Below are 15,061 nucleotides of genomic sequence, written 5' to 3'. Positions count from 1 at the left end.
TACCCACCTAGCTGCTCCCCTCCATCTCTGCACGGCACTCTTGATGGGCAGAACTCTCATTATCAGCATACATGTTCATGATGCAGAGAAGAGTGCTATTCACACCTATTAAAGTAGTGGTTCTAAAAGGTGGATGACCATTAAAATCACCTAGGCCATTTTTTAAATTTAAAAGTGATTTCTATAGTGCACCCAGAGCTGAGAACCACTTGGCTGGGGAAACCAACTTTAGCAATCAGTTCAGTTAACTGAGGCTCACTAAATATTTAAGGAAAATCAAGAGGGTGAAAGAGGGACACCAAACTGAACAGATAGAGGAATCGATTTTGGGGTAAACAAATTGAACATAATAGATAATATTTGTTATTTAAAAATGTCCTCAAAGATTTTAGGGAATACAGTTTCCATAAAATAGCAATGGGGCGCTATAAAAGAGAAATAAGAGCGAGAAAGTTTTTGGAAGTTGAAAACATATTTTCTGTGATAAAAAAATTTAATAGCACGTTGAATAGCAGCATGGTTGTAATAGATTGAATGAATTAATGAACTGGAAGATGAGACCCAAGGAGTTCTTCTGAAATATGGTACAGAAGAACAAAGAAGAAAATTTTAAGCTGTGAGACATGAAATACATACCTAGAAGCAGAACTAACACCTTAAGCTAAAGTTCTGCACAATTTCAGTTAAGTCTTTGACAGAGGGGAGATGGTGCACATTTGGTGGGTAAGAATTAAAGTATGTCACAACTTCTGTATTAATAGAAGAGACTATAGATACTGTTTTTTAATATGAAGAAAATATATTTAAATTCAGTGCTAGTATATCTTAAGTTATCGATATGTGATTCCTCTGCTGTTGGCTTTATTCTCTAAGCTTTGCTTTTCTTTGTGTGTTAATTTCATCCTCAGACTGGCTTCCCTCTTTTGGAAGATATTTGCAAGTGCAGTATTTGGAATCACATCCTTTTTCGAAGGAGTGAGAGTATAACTACCTGCTTCATCAAGGAAAAGTCCTGAGCTTTGCTTTGATTGGATCAGTTGGAGACCATTAGAGTCAGAAAAAAATATTTGCCAAGACCTGCCAAGGCCTACTGCTGAAGTGCAATGACTGGGCTGGGGAGGGGTACATACTTCAGTGAAAATCAAGGAAGTTCATGAAATGAACAGAAGAAAATGTATAACAAGTGTCCATACAATACGTTTCTTAAAATTGTTAAGGGTGTTGATGAATAGAATAGATATAAAAGGAAAGATGATATTGAGGAAAATAAAGAAAAACAAAAAATCAGCCAAGGAAAAGTAAAAAGATAGTAGAAGGGAAGAGAGGGGAAGTGGAGGGAAGAGAAAAAAAACCAAAATATTTTAGCAATGCAATATTGTAGCAATGCGATACATTCTCTCTTTTTAAAGGCTCTTGAATTCTATAGAAACAGATCTTCAGATTTGTGTTATTTCAGACAAATAGGAACAAAATAATGCAGAAAAATTAAAATGATATAAACACATACACACTCCAGGCAAATGTTGAATGGAAGATAATGCATAATAATTTGTTATCAGACAAAGTTTAATTCCACACAATAAACATTTAATTGAAAACTAATTGATAAAACTTTATATACCTAAGGAGCTAAAAATACATACTTTTCTCAAATACTCATCTAACACAAAACAAAAATATGTCATGTAACAGGGCTACACAGGAAATCTCAAATTCTGAAAAATTAGTTATTGCCAGTCGTAATGCAAAGAAACAGACATACAGACATACACACACACACACACACACACACACACACACACACTCACTGTTAACAAAAGGGGAACCAAAAAAGAAGAAATATAACTATTTGGAAAGCTTTTTACTTTAACTCAGTTTGAAGAGGGTATAAAAGTTAAAATTATAAGGAAAGAAAATTCCAGGTAATAAAAACAAGCAAATTCTGGAAAAATAAATATAAATGATTCATAACATATGAAATGATATTCAGCCGCTCTAGTCAAGGAGGTGCAGGTTAAGCAATAATGATATTTTTTGTTGCTTTGAATTTAAAAACATAAAAGATATTGATTGTAGCCTTTTTTTGGTCAGCATTGTTTTTAATAGCAAACCAAGTGAAACAAAATCCATAAATAAAAAAAGAAGAAGGATCAGTTCAGTCGCTCAGTCGTGTCCGACTCTTTGCAACCCCATGAATTGCAGCACGCCAGGCCTCCCTGTCCATCACCATCTCCCGGAGTTCACTCAGACTCACGTTCATCGAGTCTGTCATGCATCCAGCCATCTCATCCTCTTTCGTCCCCTTTTCCTCCTGCCCCCAATCTCTTCCAGCATCAGAGTCTTTTCCAGTGAGTCAACTCTTCTCATGAGGTGTCCAAAGTACTGGAGCTTCAGCTTTAGCATCATTCCTTCCAAAGAAATCCCAGGGTTGATCTCCTTCAGAATGGACTGGTTGGATCTCCTTGCAGTCCAAGGGACCCTCAAGAGTCTTCTCCAACACCACAGTTCAAAAGCATCAATTCTTTGGCGCTCAGCTTTCTTCACAGTCCAACTCTCACATCCATACATGACCACAGGAAAAACCATAGCCTTGACTAGGCGGATCTTAGTTGGCAAAGTAATGTCTCTGCTTTTCAATATGCTATCTAGGTTGGTCATAACTTTTCTTCCAAGGAGTAAGCGTCTTTTAATTTCATGGCTGCAGTCACCATCTGCAGTGATTTCGGAGCCCCCCAAAATAAAGTCTGATACTGTTTCTACTGTTTCCCCATCTATTTCCCATGAAGTGATGGGACCAGATGCCATGATCTTCATTTTCTGAATGTTGAGCTTTAAGCCAACTTTTTCACTCTCCACTTTCACTTTCATCAAGAGGCTTTTTAGTTCCTTTTCATTTTCTGCCATAAGGGTGGTGTCATCTGCATATCTGAGGTGATTGATATTTCTCCCGGCAATCTTGATTCCAGCTTGTGTTTCTTCCAGTCCAGTGTTTCTCATGATGTACTCTGCATAGAAGTTAAATAAGCAGGGTGACAATATGAACTGAACAGCTAAATAAATGATGGCTCATCCATGCTACACAATGCTATGCAGGTATTAAAAAGAGTAAGTTAAAAAGATGTCCATAGTGTATTTCTAAATTAAAATAAAGCATATTTCAGATTGACATAGACCATGATTAAATTTTTATAAAAAATTTTTGTGCATATGATAAGATATATATGTAAATGTACACCTATAGAAAGATCAAGAAAATTGATATCAAATTGATTACCAGTTGGTAGAGGGTAGAATGAATAGGTTGTACTGGGGACTTTAATTTTCTTCCTTGGAAAAAGGGATGTGGTTAGAGGTAATTTTTTTGTCTTTTTGTTTTTCAGTATAGCAAAGAGTCAGACCTGACCGAGTGACTAACACCTGAGTTGGATAGCATTTTTAAAAATTATTTAAAATTTAACTGAAACTATATAAACTATTTAGGAATTAGTAACTTGAAAATACTACATATCAAAATTTACAGGCTATGGACAAAGTTATACCTTGAAGAGATAGTATAAATAAATGCATTTATTAGAAAGATAAAAATTAATTCATAATATATACATGTGGCAAAACTTAAAATTGCATATGAAGATATCCCATGTATCCTGTCTCCCATTTCCCCTGTGCAGTCCTTCCAGAGGAATTCTGTGCCTCATTGACTAACTGTGCGTTATTTACATGTTCTTCTCTCCATCCCAAAGGATATATACAAGTTTATTTGTAAAATACATACATACATACATTAATTAATTAATTTTCAAGGACTGCCACAACAAAATACATAGGCTGAAGGGATTTAAAAAGAAAAATTAATTTCCTTAAAAGTTCCTGAGGCTCAAAGTCCAGAATCAAGGTATCAGCAGGTTTACCTTTTTCTGAAGCCTCTTCTTGGCTTGGAGATGGTTGCTTTCCCGCTGTGTCCTCGCATGGCCAACTCTCCGTCTGTGTGGCCTGCATTCTAAATTCCTTGTCTTGTGAGGACACCAGTCATCTGGGGTGAGGGTCTATCCTAACGACCCCATTTTCACTCAACTGCCTCTTTCAAGGTCCTGTTTTCAAATGCAGTCACATTCTCGAGTATTGGTCCTTAGGACTTCAGCATGTGAATCTGGGGGAGATACGATACAGCACATACAAACACATAAATTCATACATTTGACTATTGGTACATATAACTGCCTTGTACAGGTGGAGCTATTAGGTTGAACCACCTGAAACTGCAGTTTCTAGAGGCAGAAAGTACGAAATATGGGCAATTTCAGGTGGTTCTATATGATCCTGTGACATATTTAATCAGTCTCCTTTTGATGAGCCTGTCCTTGTCTTTTGCTACTTGAATATCCTTGAATAAGTATCTGCTGGCACATACACGAATATACTTGTAGGTAAATTTCTAGGAGTTGTTGTATTAAAGAGTTATGTGTTTCTGTGAACCAGATGTGGGTCCATATTATGTCAGGAGGGAGTTGGTCTGGGCACTGAGCCACAGCCCTTCCTGACAGGACAACGGCACCTCAGCGAAAGAGATCAGAGCTGAAAGGACAGAGACAGAAGTTGGGGGTGAGCAGAGTGCAAGAGATTGTGTGCTGTGAGGCACTACTCACAATAACGGACCTGTACTGATGTATTCCCAGTGGATTGTTTTGTAACTAGAAATGACTAGACGATTTTTATTATGTAGTTGTGACCAGTAAAGTCATGGCATCTGCCCTAATTTTTATCCAAGGAGTAGGATCACCCACCAGAGGAGATTTGAAGTGGGACTGGAAGGTATTTTATACTGCTTGCATTTTATGCTTCCTTCTCATTTAGTTTAACAGTTACTAATATGTGCATAACTATTTGCTTAGAGATGGGTCACAAAGAGTCGGACATGACTGAGCAACTTTCACTCACTCACACAGGAAAAATATTTGGAATTGATATTACCAGATTGTTAAAAGTATAAGGGCATTGGTACTTTATATGCATACATCTGTGCTGTTTAAAATTTTACAAAGAGCAAGAATTATTTTTTGCAACTGAATTAAAAAAAAAAATCCTGAAAGCGTGAAGTTCTCTGAATTTAATTATGATACAGTTTCTGAGCCAGAAGTTTTTGTAGTTTGTATGGACAAGAGCAAGGAAATGGTCTAAAAAATGCCAAACTGTTTACAGTAGGTATTCCTGAAGAGTGCAGTTGTAGAGCTAAGTAACTTTTTCATTTAACTTTGTATATTTCTAGACGCTTCAAAAATGATTTTTAAAATAATACTGTATTGAATATTTGGAGACTGCTAAGAGAGTAGAGAGTGTTTGCTATGACCAGTGCATTTTCTTGGCAAAACTCTGTTAGTCTTTGCCCTGATTCATTCTGTATTCCAAGGCCAAATTTGCCTGTTACTCCAGGTGTTTCTTGACTTCCTACTTTTGCATTCCAGTCCCCTATAATGAAAAGGACATCTTTTTTGGGTGTTAGTTCTAAAAGGTCTTGTAGGTCTTCATAGAACCGTTCAACTTAAGCTTCTTCAGTGTTACTGGTTGAACTGGACTGGAAAAGGTCAGTTTTCATTCCAATCCCAAAGAAAGGCAACGCTAAAGAAGGCTCAAACTACCGCACAGTTGCACTCATCTCACACGTTAGTAAAGTAATGCTCAAAATTCTCCAAGCCAGGCTTCAGCAATATGTGAACTGTGAACTTCCAGATGTTCAAGCTGGTTTTAGACAAGGCAGAGGAACCAGAGATCAAATTGCCAACATCCACTGGATCATGGAAAAAGCAAGAGAGTTCCAGAAAAACATCTATTTCTGCTTTATTGACTATGCCAAAGCCTTTGACTGTGTGGATCCCAATAAACTGTGGAAAATTCTGAAAGAGATGGGCATACCAGACCACCTGACCTGCCTCTTGAGAAACCTATATGCAGGTCAGGAAGCAACAGTTAGAACTGGACATGGAACAACAGACTGGTTCCAAATAGGAAAAGGAGTACATCAAGGCTGTATATTGTCACCCTGCTTCTTTAACTTATATGCAGAGTACATCATGAGAAACGCTGGGCTGGAAGAAACACAAGCTGGAATCAAGATTGCCAGGAGAAATACCAGTAACCTCAGATATGCAGATGACACCACCCTTATGGCAGAAAGTGAAGAGGAACTAAAAAGCCTCTTGATGAAAGTGAAAGTGGAGAGTGAAAAAGTTGGCTTAAAGCTCAACATTCAGAAAATGAAGATCATGGCATCTGGTCCCATCACTTCATGGGAAATAGATGGGGAAACAGTAGAAACAGTATCAGACTTTATTTTGGGGGGCCCAAAAATCACTGGAGATGGTGACTGCAGCCATGAAATTAAAAGACGCTTACTCCTTGGAAGAAAAGTTATGACCAACCTATTGAAACCAGCATATTGAAAAGCAGAGACATTACTTTGCCAATAAAGGTCCGTCTAGTCAAGGCTATGGTTTTTCCCGTGGTCATGTATGGATATGAGAGTTGGACTGTGAAGAAAGCTGAGCGCCGAAGAATTGATGCTTTTGGACTGTGGTGTTGGAGAAGACTCTTGAGAGTCCCTTGGACTGCAAGGAAATCCAACCAGTCCATCCTAAAGGAGATCAGTCCTGGGATTTCTTTGGAGGGAATGATGCTGAAGCTGAAACTCCAGTACTTTACCTCATGTGAAGAGTTGACTCATTGGAAAAGACTCTGATGCTGGGAGGGATTGGGGGCAGGAGGAGAAGGGGATGACAGAGGACGAGATGGCTGGATGGCATCACTGACTTGATGGACGTGAGTCTGAGTGGACTCTGGGAGTTGGTGCTGGACAGGGAGGCCTGGCGTGCTGTGATTCATGGGGTCGCAAAGAGTCAGACACGACTGAGCAACTGAACTGAACTGAACTGAAGAGAGTAGATGTTAAAAGTTCTCATCATAGGAAAACATTTTGTGATTGTGTGTGGTGATGAATGTTAATTAGACTTGTAGTATCTTGTAATATAGACAAATATCAAATCATTATGTTGTATACCTGAAATTAATGTCATATATCAATTATATCTCAATAGAAAACTATTTTTTATACAAACAGGTTACAAGTTTAGCTTAAAAATAAAATAAAAACTATGCTGAGCAAATTACTATACCCTTGGTTTATTTCTTTTTCGTGAAGTATTGTTTCACTCAAGTGCACAGTGAAAGCAGGACTTCATTGTTTCATATTCGTATATATGTCATAGCATCTCAAGGTTGGCATTTAGGAAGCCTCCATGACTGATGGCTCACAGCATGATGTTGAGGAGGAAGGAGCCAACAAACATTATTAAATTGTAATATTTCTTTAATGGCAAAGGAAATTGGAATTTCTGATAACACTTACACAAAGCAGAAGACAACACAGCACCTTCATAAATAGCTCCTCAAGTTCCCACCAAGATGGAAAGCTGCTGCTGCAACCACATGCATAGAAGAAGGATTCTTTTGCACATGAAAAGCACCTCTGTGCTATTTTTGTACTATTAATACAGATTTAAAGACTTAATGAGTTGAATCAGGTAGACCACGTAGGAATTTCTTAATCTAAAATGCTGGACATGATAAATACAAATAATAGCTCATCTCGCAAAATATAGAGGGCAGAGATGCCTCAAAGCATAAATAAGATTATAGAGTACATACATCCAAGATATGAAACATAAATGCTGTACCCATAGTTTTGAACAACATGGAAAAATGCCCACCTTAAGTGAAAAACAACAGAACATTGCCCATGGCCTAACATTTTAATGGTCGTGACCCAAACCATGGTTTATGCTTAATTGTGTTGTGATTCCATGGGTCATATTCAGTAGTGTGAGTCATTTTGATTGGAGAGGACTATGGATTTATTATAGATCTCATATAAAGAAATGGAACATATTTTACAACTGCATAACCACTCATCAAAACATTTTAAGTAATTGTAAAATATTTAGGAATGCATTCCATGGTAGCAGAACAGAAGTAAACACAGAAATTGAAAAGATTTTTCTCAACTCATGGACAAATAATGTTCATGCAGTGTGCCATAAAATATTTTCAATTAAGACACTTTAATTCCAGTTTGAAATTTTTGTGGTTAGAATTAGGTTTTTCTCTTCATCGTATCTAAAGACACAATTTAAATTAACTTTTACCACTAATTTGCTTCTCAGTGGGACGAAAACACAACTTGCCACTGAACAGTTAAACTGAGTTTTCTCTTAAATGCTGGTACTTGTTTTTGGTGGTTTCCCATTTTTCCCATATTAGGGAAATTGGGGATGACTGGTAACTAAGTAGAATTTGAAGTTACCTGCTGAAAGAAAGCAGGTGTACAAACTGCCGAAAAGGATGAGTGGTAGAGAATTTCAGATTACCCAAAGAGGCTTCTATTAACTGTTTCTTTTTATTTTTAACTTTAAGATCTGATTGAGATATAACTGACATACCATGAAGTTTACCATTTAAAATGTAATTTAGTGGTTTTTAGTATATTTATGGAGTTGTGCAGCCATCACCATAGTCTAATTTTAGAGCATTTTATCATCCTCCAAAATCTGACCCCTTCTCTCCCTCCCACTCCACCATTAGCAGTCATTCCCCATCCTCTTTAGCCCCTGGCAACCATGAATATACTTTCTTTCTTTATGGTTTTGCCTGTTATGGACATTTCCTATAAATGGAAGATATGAAGGTCACAATATGTGACCTGTTGTGTCAGACTTCTTTCATTTAATATAACGTTTATAGTATAAAGGATCACCCATGTTGTAGCATGTATCAGTACTTCATGCCCTTTTATTGTCAAATAATATTCCACTGTGTAGATATATCACGTTTTATTTATTTGTCATTTGAACATTTCTCTTGTTCCAGCACTTTAACTGTTAAGAACATCGCTGCTACAAACATGTACACGTTTTTGTGTAAACATGTGTTTTCAGCTCTCTTTGCTATATATCTAGGTGGAATCACTGGGTTATAGGCAACTCTGTGTTAACTGTTTGAGGAACTGCCATACTGTTTTCCAAAGTGGCTACACCATTTTACATTCATACCAGCAAAATATGAGATAACTGCATACTTCTGAATGTATGCATTTTTTCCAGCTTTATTGAAGTATGGTTGACAAAGTTATATGTATTTAAGGTGTACACCAAATACCAGCCAAGTAAATTCCAACCACCGGCCAAATAAGGAAATAAATATTTAAATAAATGGGCTTCCTTCATAGCTCAGTTGGAAAAGAATCTGCCTGCAATGCAGGAGACCCGGGTTCAATCCCTGGGTCTGGAAGATTCCCTGGAGAAGGAAATGGCAATCCACTTCAGTATTCTTGCTCGGTAAATCCCGTGGACAGAGGAGCCAGGTGGCCTACAGTCCATGGGGTCGCAAGAGTCAGACACGACTTAGTGACTAAACCACCACTGCCAAGGTGTACAACATAATGCTTTGATATTTGTATACACTGTGAAACAACTATCACAGTCAAGGTAATTAACACATCTATCACCTCACATAGTTACTTTTTGTGGTGAGAACGATTAAGGTTTTCTATATTAGCAAATTTCAAATATATAGTACTTTATATTAACTACAGTCACTGTGCTGTACATTAGGTCTTCAGAACTTTTCATCTAATAACTGAATGTTTGTACCTTTTTGCCATTTCCCCCGGTAACAAGAGTTTACCCTCTCTTATTATGAGTTTGACTCTTTTAGTTCCCACCTAAAAGATCAGTATCAATAATCTCAGAAATATCAATAATCTCACATATGCAGATGACACCACCCTTATGGCAGAAAGCGAAGAAGAACTAAAGAGCCTCTTGATGTAAGTGAAAGAGGAGAGTGAAAATGTTAGCTTAAAGCTCAGCATTCAGAAAACAAAGATCATGGCTTCCAGTCCCATCACTTCATGGCAAATAGATGGAGAAACAGTGGAAACAGTGGCAGATTTTATTTCTTTGGGCTCCAAAATTATTGCAGATGGTGACTGCAGCCATGAAATTAAAAGACGCTTACTCCTTGGAAGAAAAGTTATGACCAACCTAGACAGCATATTAAAAAGCAGAGACATTACTTTTGCCAACAAAGGTCTGTCTAGTCAAGGCTATGGTTTTTCCAGTAGTCGTGTATGGATGTGAGAGTTGGACTGTAAAGAAAGCTGAGCACCAAAGAATTGATGCTTTCGAACTATGGTGTTGGAGAAGACTCTTGAGAGTCCCTTGGACTGCAAGAAGAGCCAGCCAGTTCATCCTAAAGGAAATCAGTTCTGAATATTCATTGGAAGGACTGATGTTGAAGCTGAAACTCTAGTACTTTGGCCACCTGATGTGAAGAGCTGACTCATTTGAAAAGATCCTGATGCTGGGAAAGATTGAAGGCGGGAAGAGAAGGGAACGACAGAGGATGAGATGGTTGGATGGCATCACCGACTCAATGGACATGAGTTTGAGTGGACTCCAGGAGTTGGTGATGGACAGGGAGGCCTGGCGTGCTGCGATTCATGGGGTCGCAAAGAGTCGGACATGACTGAGTGACTGAACTGAGATCACACTGTGTTTGCCTGTGTCTGGCTTATTTCATTTAGCATGTTGGCCTTCAGACTGATCCGTGTTGTTACAAGTATCAGGATTTCCTGTTTTTTTAAGGCCGAATAACATGTTTGTGTAGGGCTGGGGGGCTTTCCATATATGTGTGTGTGTGTGTGTCTGTGTGTGTTGAGCTTTCCAGGTGGCACAGTGGTAAAGAACCTTCTGCCAATGCAGGAGATGCAAATGATGAGATTTAGATCCCTGTGTTGGGAAGATGACAAGCTTTAGAACCCTGGGTTGGGAAGATTCCCTGGAATAGGTAATAGCAACCAACCCACTCCAGTATTCTTTGCCTGGAAAATTCCATGGACAGAGGAGCCTGGTGGGCTATAGTCTGAGGTGTCGCAGAGAGTCAGACACGACCGAGCATGAGCATATATATATCACATATGATATATGAAATAATACATTCATATAGTACAATATTTTCTGTACCCATTCACCTGTCAGTGGGCACGTAGGTTGTTTTCGTATCTTTGCTACTGTGAGTGATGTTGCAGCAAGTTAAAGTACAGAGATTTCTTCGAGATAGTGACTTATTTCCTTTGGATATACATCGAGAAGTGTGATTGCTAGAACATATGGTAGTTTTATTTTTAATTTTTTGAGGAACCTCCCTGCTGTTTTCCATAATGGCTGTACCAATTTATGTTTTCACCAATGGTGTCCAAGGATTCCCTTTTCTTCACATCCTTGCCAAAGCTTATCTTTTGACATTTGATAATAGCCATTCTAACAGGTGTGAAGTAAGATATCTTTATCGTTTTGATTTGCTTGTTCCTGATGATTAATGATGTTGAGCATCTTTTCATATACTTATGAAAAGTCTATATGTCTTCTCTGGAATATATATTCTTCCTTGAATATAAATATATTTTTAAAAGAAACTTCAGAGGATTATGTGGCAGTGACCTTGAAAGAGCCTTTTGAGATGCTGGTAATGTTCTATATATTGATCTAAGTGGTGGTTATATGGTTGTATCCTTGTATAAAAATACATGAGGGATTTCTTGGTGGTGTAGTGCTTAGGATTCTGGGCTTTTGCTGCTGTGGCCTGGGTTCAGTCCCTGGTTGGGGAACTGAGATCCTGCAAGCCATGCAGCACAGTCAAAAAAAAAAGAGAGAGAGAAAATAAATAATAGGTGATTAGAGTGAACTTAAATTAGTGACTTATTGTATGTAAGTTATATATCAATAAAAAGAAAAAAAAAATCCTAACTGCATTGTCCTTTTTTCCATTTTACTGTAGACTAGGGGACTTCATTTTACTTCAGATCAGGGCTAGGCTAGTTTCTGTGGATTGCTCTTCAAGAACTACTGATTTTAAGATACAATCTGAACATATTCATTAGGCATGAAATATTCCTTTATAGTCTGGTCCAGGTTCCCTTTCTGCCCCCAACCCCCCACAGTAGAATTCTCAGATAAAACATTATAAAGCTCTGTGGTGAAAAAAATAAATGGTTGCCCCTGTGGGAGTAGGAGAAGCGATTGACAGGAAGGGTCATGAGAGAACTTTCTCTGATGATAATAATGTTCTGTGCCTAGATAGTGGTTGTGTCACACAGATATATGCATTTGTCAAAACTCACTGGTTGTTATACTAAAATTTGTGCATTTTACTAATATGTAAGCTTTTGTTCATGGGGAAAAAGTTACCTCATGGGGAAAAAAGATATGTTTGGGGACTTCCCTGGTGGCCCAGTGGTTAGAACTTCGCCTTCCAGTGCAGGGAGTGCAGGTTCAAGTCCTAATCAGTGAGTTAAGATCCCACAAGCGTCACAGCCAAAAAACCAGAATATGCACAACAGAAGCAGTGTTGCAACAAATTCAATAAAGACTTTATAAATGGTCCACATCAAAAAAAGAAAAAAGATGGGATTTTTGATGCAGGGGATCTGAAGGCCACACTTTGAGAACCATGTGGATCACAATAAACTGTGGAAAATTCTGAAAGAGATGGGCATACCAGACCACCTGACCTGCCTCTTGAGAAACCTATATGCAGGTCAGGAAGCAACAGTTAGAACTGGACATGGAACAACAGACTGGTTCCAAATAGGAAAAGGAGTACGTCAAGCTGTATATTGTCACCCTGCTTCTTTAACTTATATGCAGAGTACATCATGAAAAATGCTGGACTGGAAGAAGCACAAGCTGGAATCAAGATTGCCGGGAGAAATATCAATCACCTCAGATATGCAGATGACACCACCCTTATGGCAGAAAGTGAAGAGGAACTAAAAAGCCTCTTGATGAAAGTGAAAGAGGAAAGTGAAAAAGTTGGCTTAAAGCTCAACATTCAGAAAACTAAGATCATGGCATCTGGTCCCATCACTTCATGGGAAATAGATGGGGAAACAGTGTCAAACTTAATTTTTTTTGTCTCCGAAATCACTGCAGATGGTGACTGCAGCCATGAAATTAAAAGACGCTTGCTCCTTGGAAGAAAAGTTATGACCAACCTAGACAGCATATTGAAAAGCAGAGACATTACTTTGCTGACTAAGGTCTGTCTAGTCAAGGCTGTGGTTTTTCCAGTGGTCATGTATGGATGTGAGAGTTGGACTGTGAAGAAAGCTGAGTGCCGAAGAATTGATGCTTTTGAACTGTGGTGTTGGAGAAGACTCTTGAGAGTCCCTTGGACTGCAAGGAGATCCAACCAGTCCATTCTGAAGGAGATCAACCCTGGGATTTCTTTGGAAGGAATGATGCTAAAGCCAAAACTCCAGTACTTTGGCCACCTCATGAGAAGAGTTGACTCATTGGGAAAGACTCTGATGCTGGGAGCAATTGGGAGCAGGAGAAGGGGACAACAGAGGATGAGATGGCTGGATGGCATCACTGACTCGATGGACGTGAGTCTGAGTGAATTCCGGGAGATGGTGATGGACAGGGAGGCCTGGCGTGCTGCGATTCATGGGGCCGCAAAGAGTTGGACACGACTGAGTGACTGAACTGAACTGAACTGAACTGAAGTTTCACTAATTTCAGAAATAACTTTCTTACCATGATAAATAATAATCCATAGATTACTAATGTAACATTTTGACAGTTTTCCTTAAAAATTCACGATACTTTAAATATTTTAAAGGGTGTATTTGTATTTGGTTATATAAATATTGTATTAAAAATGCTGTTTCCTTATTAGTAGAGTAATAAGTGGACAAGGATTCATGACAATATTATGTAGTTCTTTGTTCCAATAAAGAACTTTTTCTTTTTCAGTGTCAGGAATGCAACTTTAATATCAGGAGATACTGGACATGGAAGTAATTTTGCATTGAATTAGGTTAACTGAATTGGTTAAAATGTGCTTTGAGATGGATATTTATAGTGACATTTGGTAAACTGGGTGACTTTGATTTGAGGTTGTATTCCTCTTTGAGTAAACTGCTAGCTTTCACCCCAGTGCAATATATTGATTGTATCTACTTATGTGATAGGGCTCTATTGTCATTTGCTTTAAGATTCTTGATGTTTAAAAAAAAGTAACACTTTTACTTCATGTATCTTAATTGTAACATGAATCTGAAAAGTTTAAAAAAAAGAAAAAAGGACAACTGGAGGGGAACAACAGTGATATTAATCACCAAATGCCGACTCATGTGGGTATGAGACAAATCTGACCTTACTGGTTTATATCTGGTCAGCTCTCATACCACATCCCAAACAATCTCTCCTGCAGTAAAGTATTGGTCAGCTCCCTGAATTTCACCAAAATAACTGCCTATGCTTTCAAGTTGTCCTGATAAGACCACCTGGGGGCACTCATTAAATTTCAGGCTACTACCTTGGAGATCGGTATTCCTTCTTTTGAGACAGATTTAGTGCATCTGGGATGAGCTGAGAATCTATATTTTTAAACTGTTACCTTCGGATTAATAGGAATGTTTAGGAAATACTGACCCACTCCAGTGTTCTTGCCTGGAGAATCCCAGGGATGGGAGCCTCGTGGGCTGCTGTCTCTGGGGTCGCACAGAGTCAGACACGACTGAAGCAACTTAGCAGCAGCAGCAGCAGCCCTAAAAAAGAGTTTCTTTTGTACAAAAAAAAAAAAAAAAAAGACGAAGAAAACAAAAAGAAAAATCACAAAGAGATCTTTTTGGAAATACAGATTCCTGGGCCCGCCTTAGTTCAGTTCAGTCACTCAGTCGTATCTGACTCTTTGCAGCCTCATGGACTGCAGCACACCAGGCCTCCCTGTCCATCACCAACTCCAGGAGTTTACTCAAACTCATGTCCATTGAGTTGGTGATACCATCCAGCCATCTACTCCTCTGTTGTCCTCTTCTCCTCCTGCCTTCAATCTTTCCCAGCACCAGGGTCTTTTCAAATGAGTCAGTTCTTTGCATCAGGTGGCCAAAGTATTGGAGTTTCAGCTTCATCATCAGTCCTTCCAGTGAATATTCAGAACTGATTTC

The 15,061-nt window shown here is 38.4% G+C and overlaps 1 protein-coding gene across 4 annotated transcripts in view; it reads left to right on the top strand.

The window, feature by feature from the left end:
• USF3 (upstream transcription factor family member 3) overlaps nucleotides 1-15,061 on the top strand; it is a 50,852-nt gene that overhangs the window by 9,079 nt on the left and 26,712 nt on the right. The window lies entirely within an intron of this gene.

Source organism: Ovis canadensis, chromosome 1 (assembly GCF_042477335.2).
Source record: "Ovis canadensis isolate MfBH-ARS-UI-01 breed Bighorn chromosome 1, ARS-UI_OviCan_v2, whole genome shotgun sequence".
In the NCBI taxonomy this organism is placed as follows: domain Eukaryota; kingdom Metazoa; phylum Chordata; class Mammalia; order Artiodactyla; family Bovidae; genus Ovis; species Ovis canadensis.
Note: the sequence above shows the minus strand (reverse complement) of the source record. Positions and strands in the feature narration are given on the sequence as shown.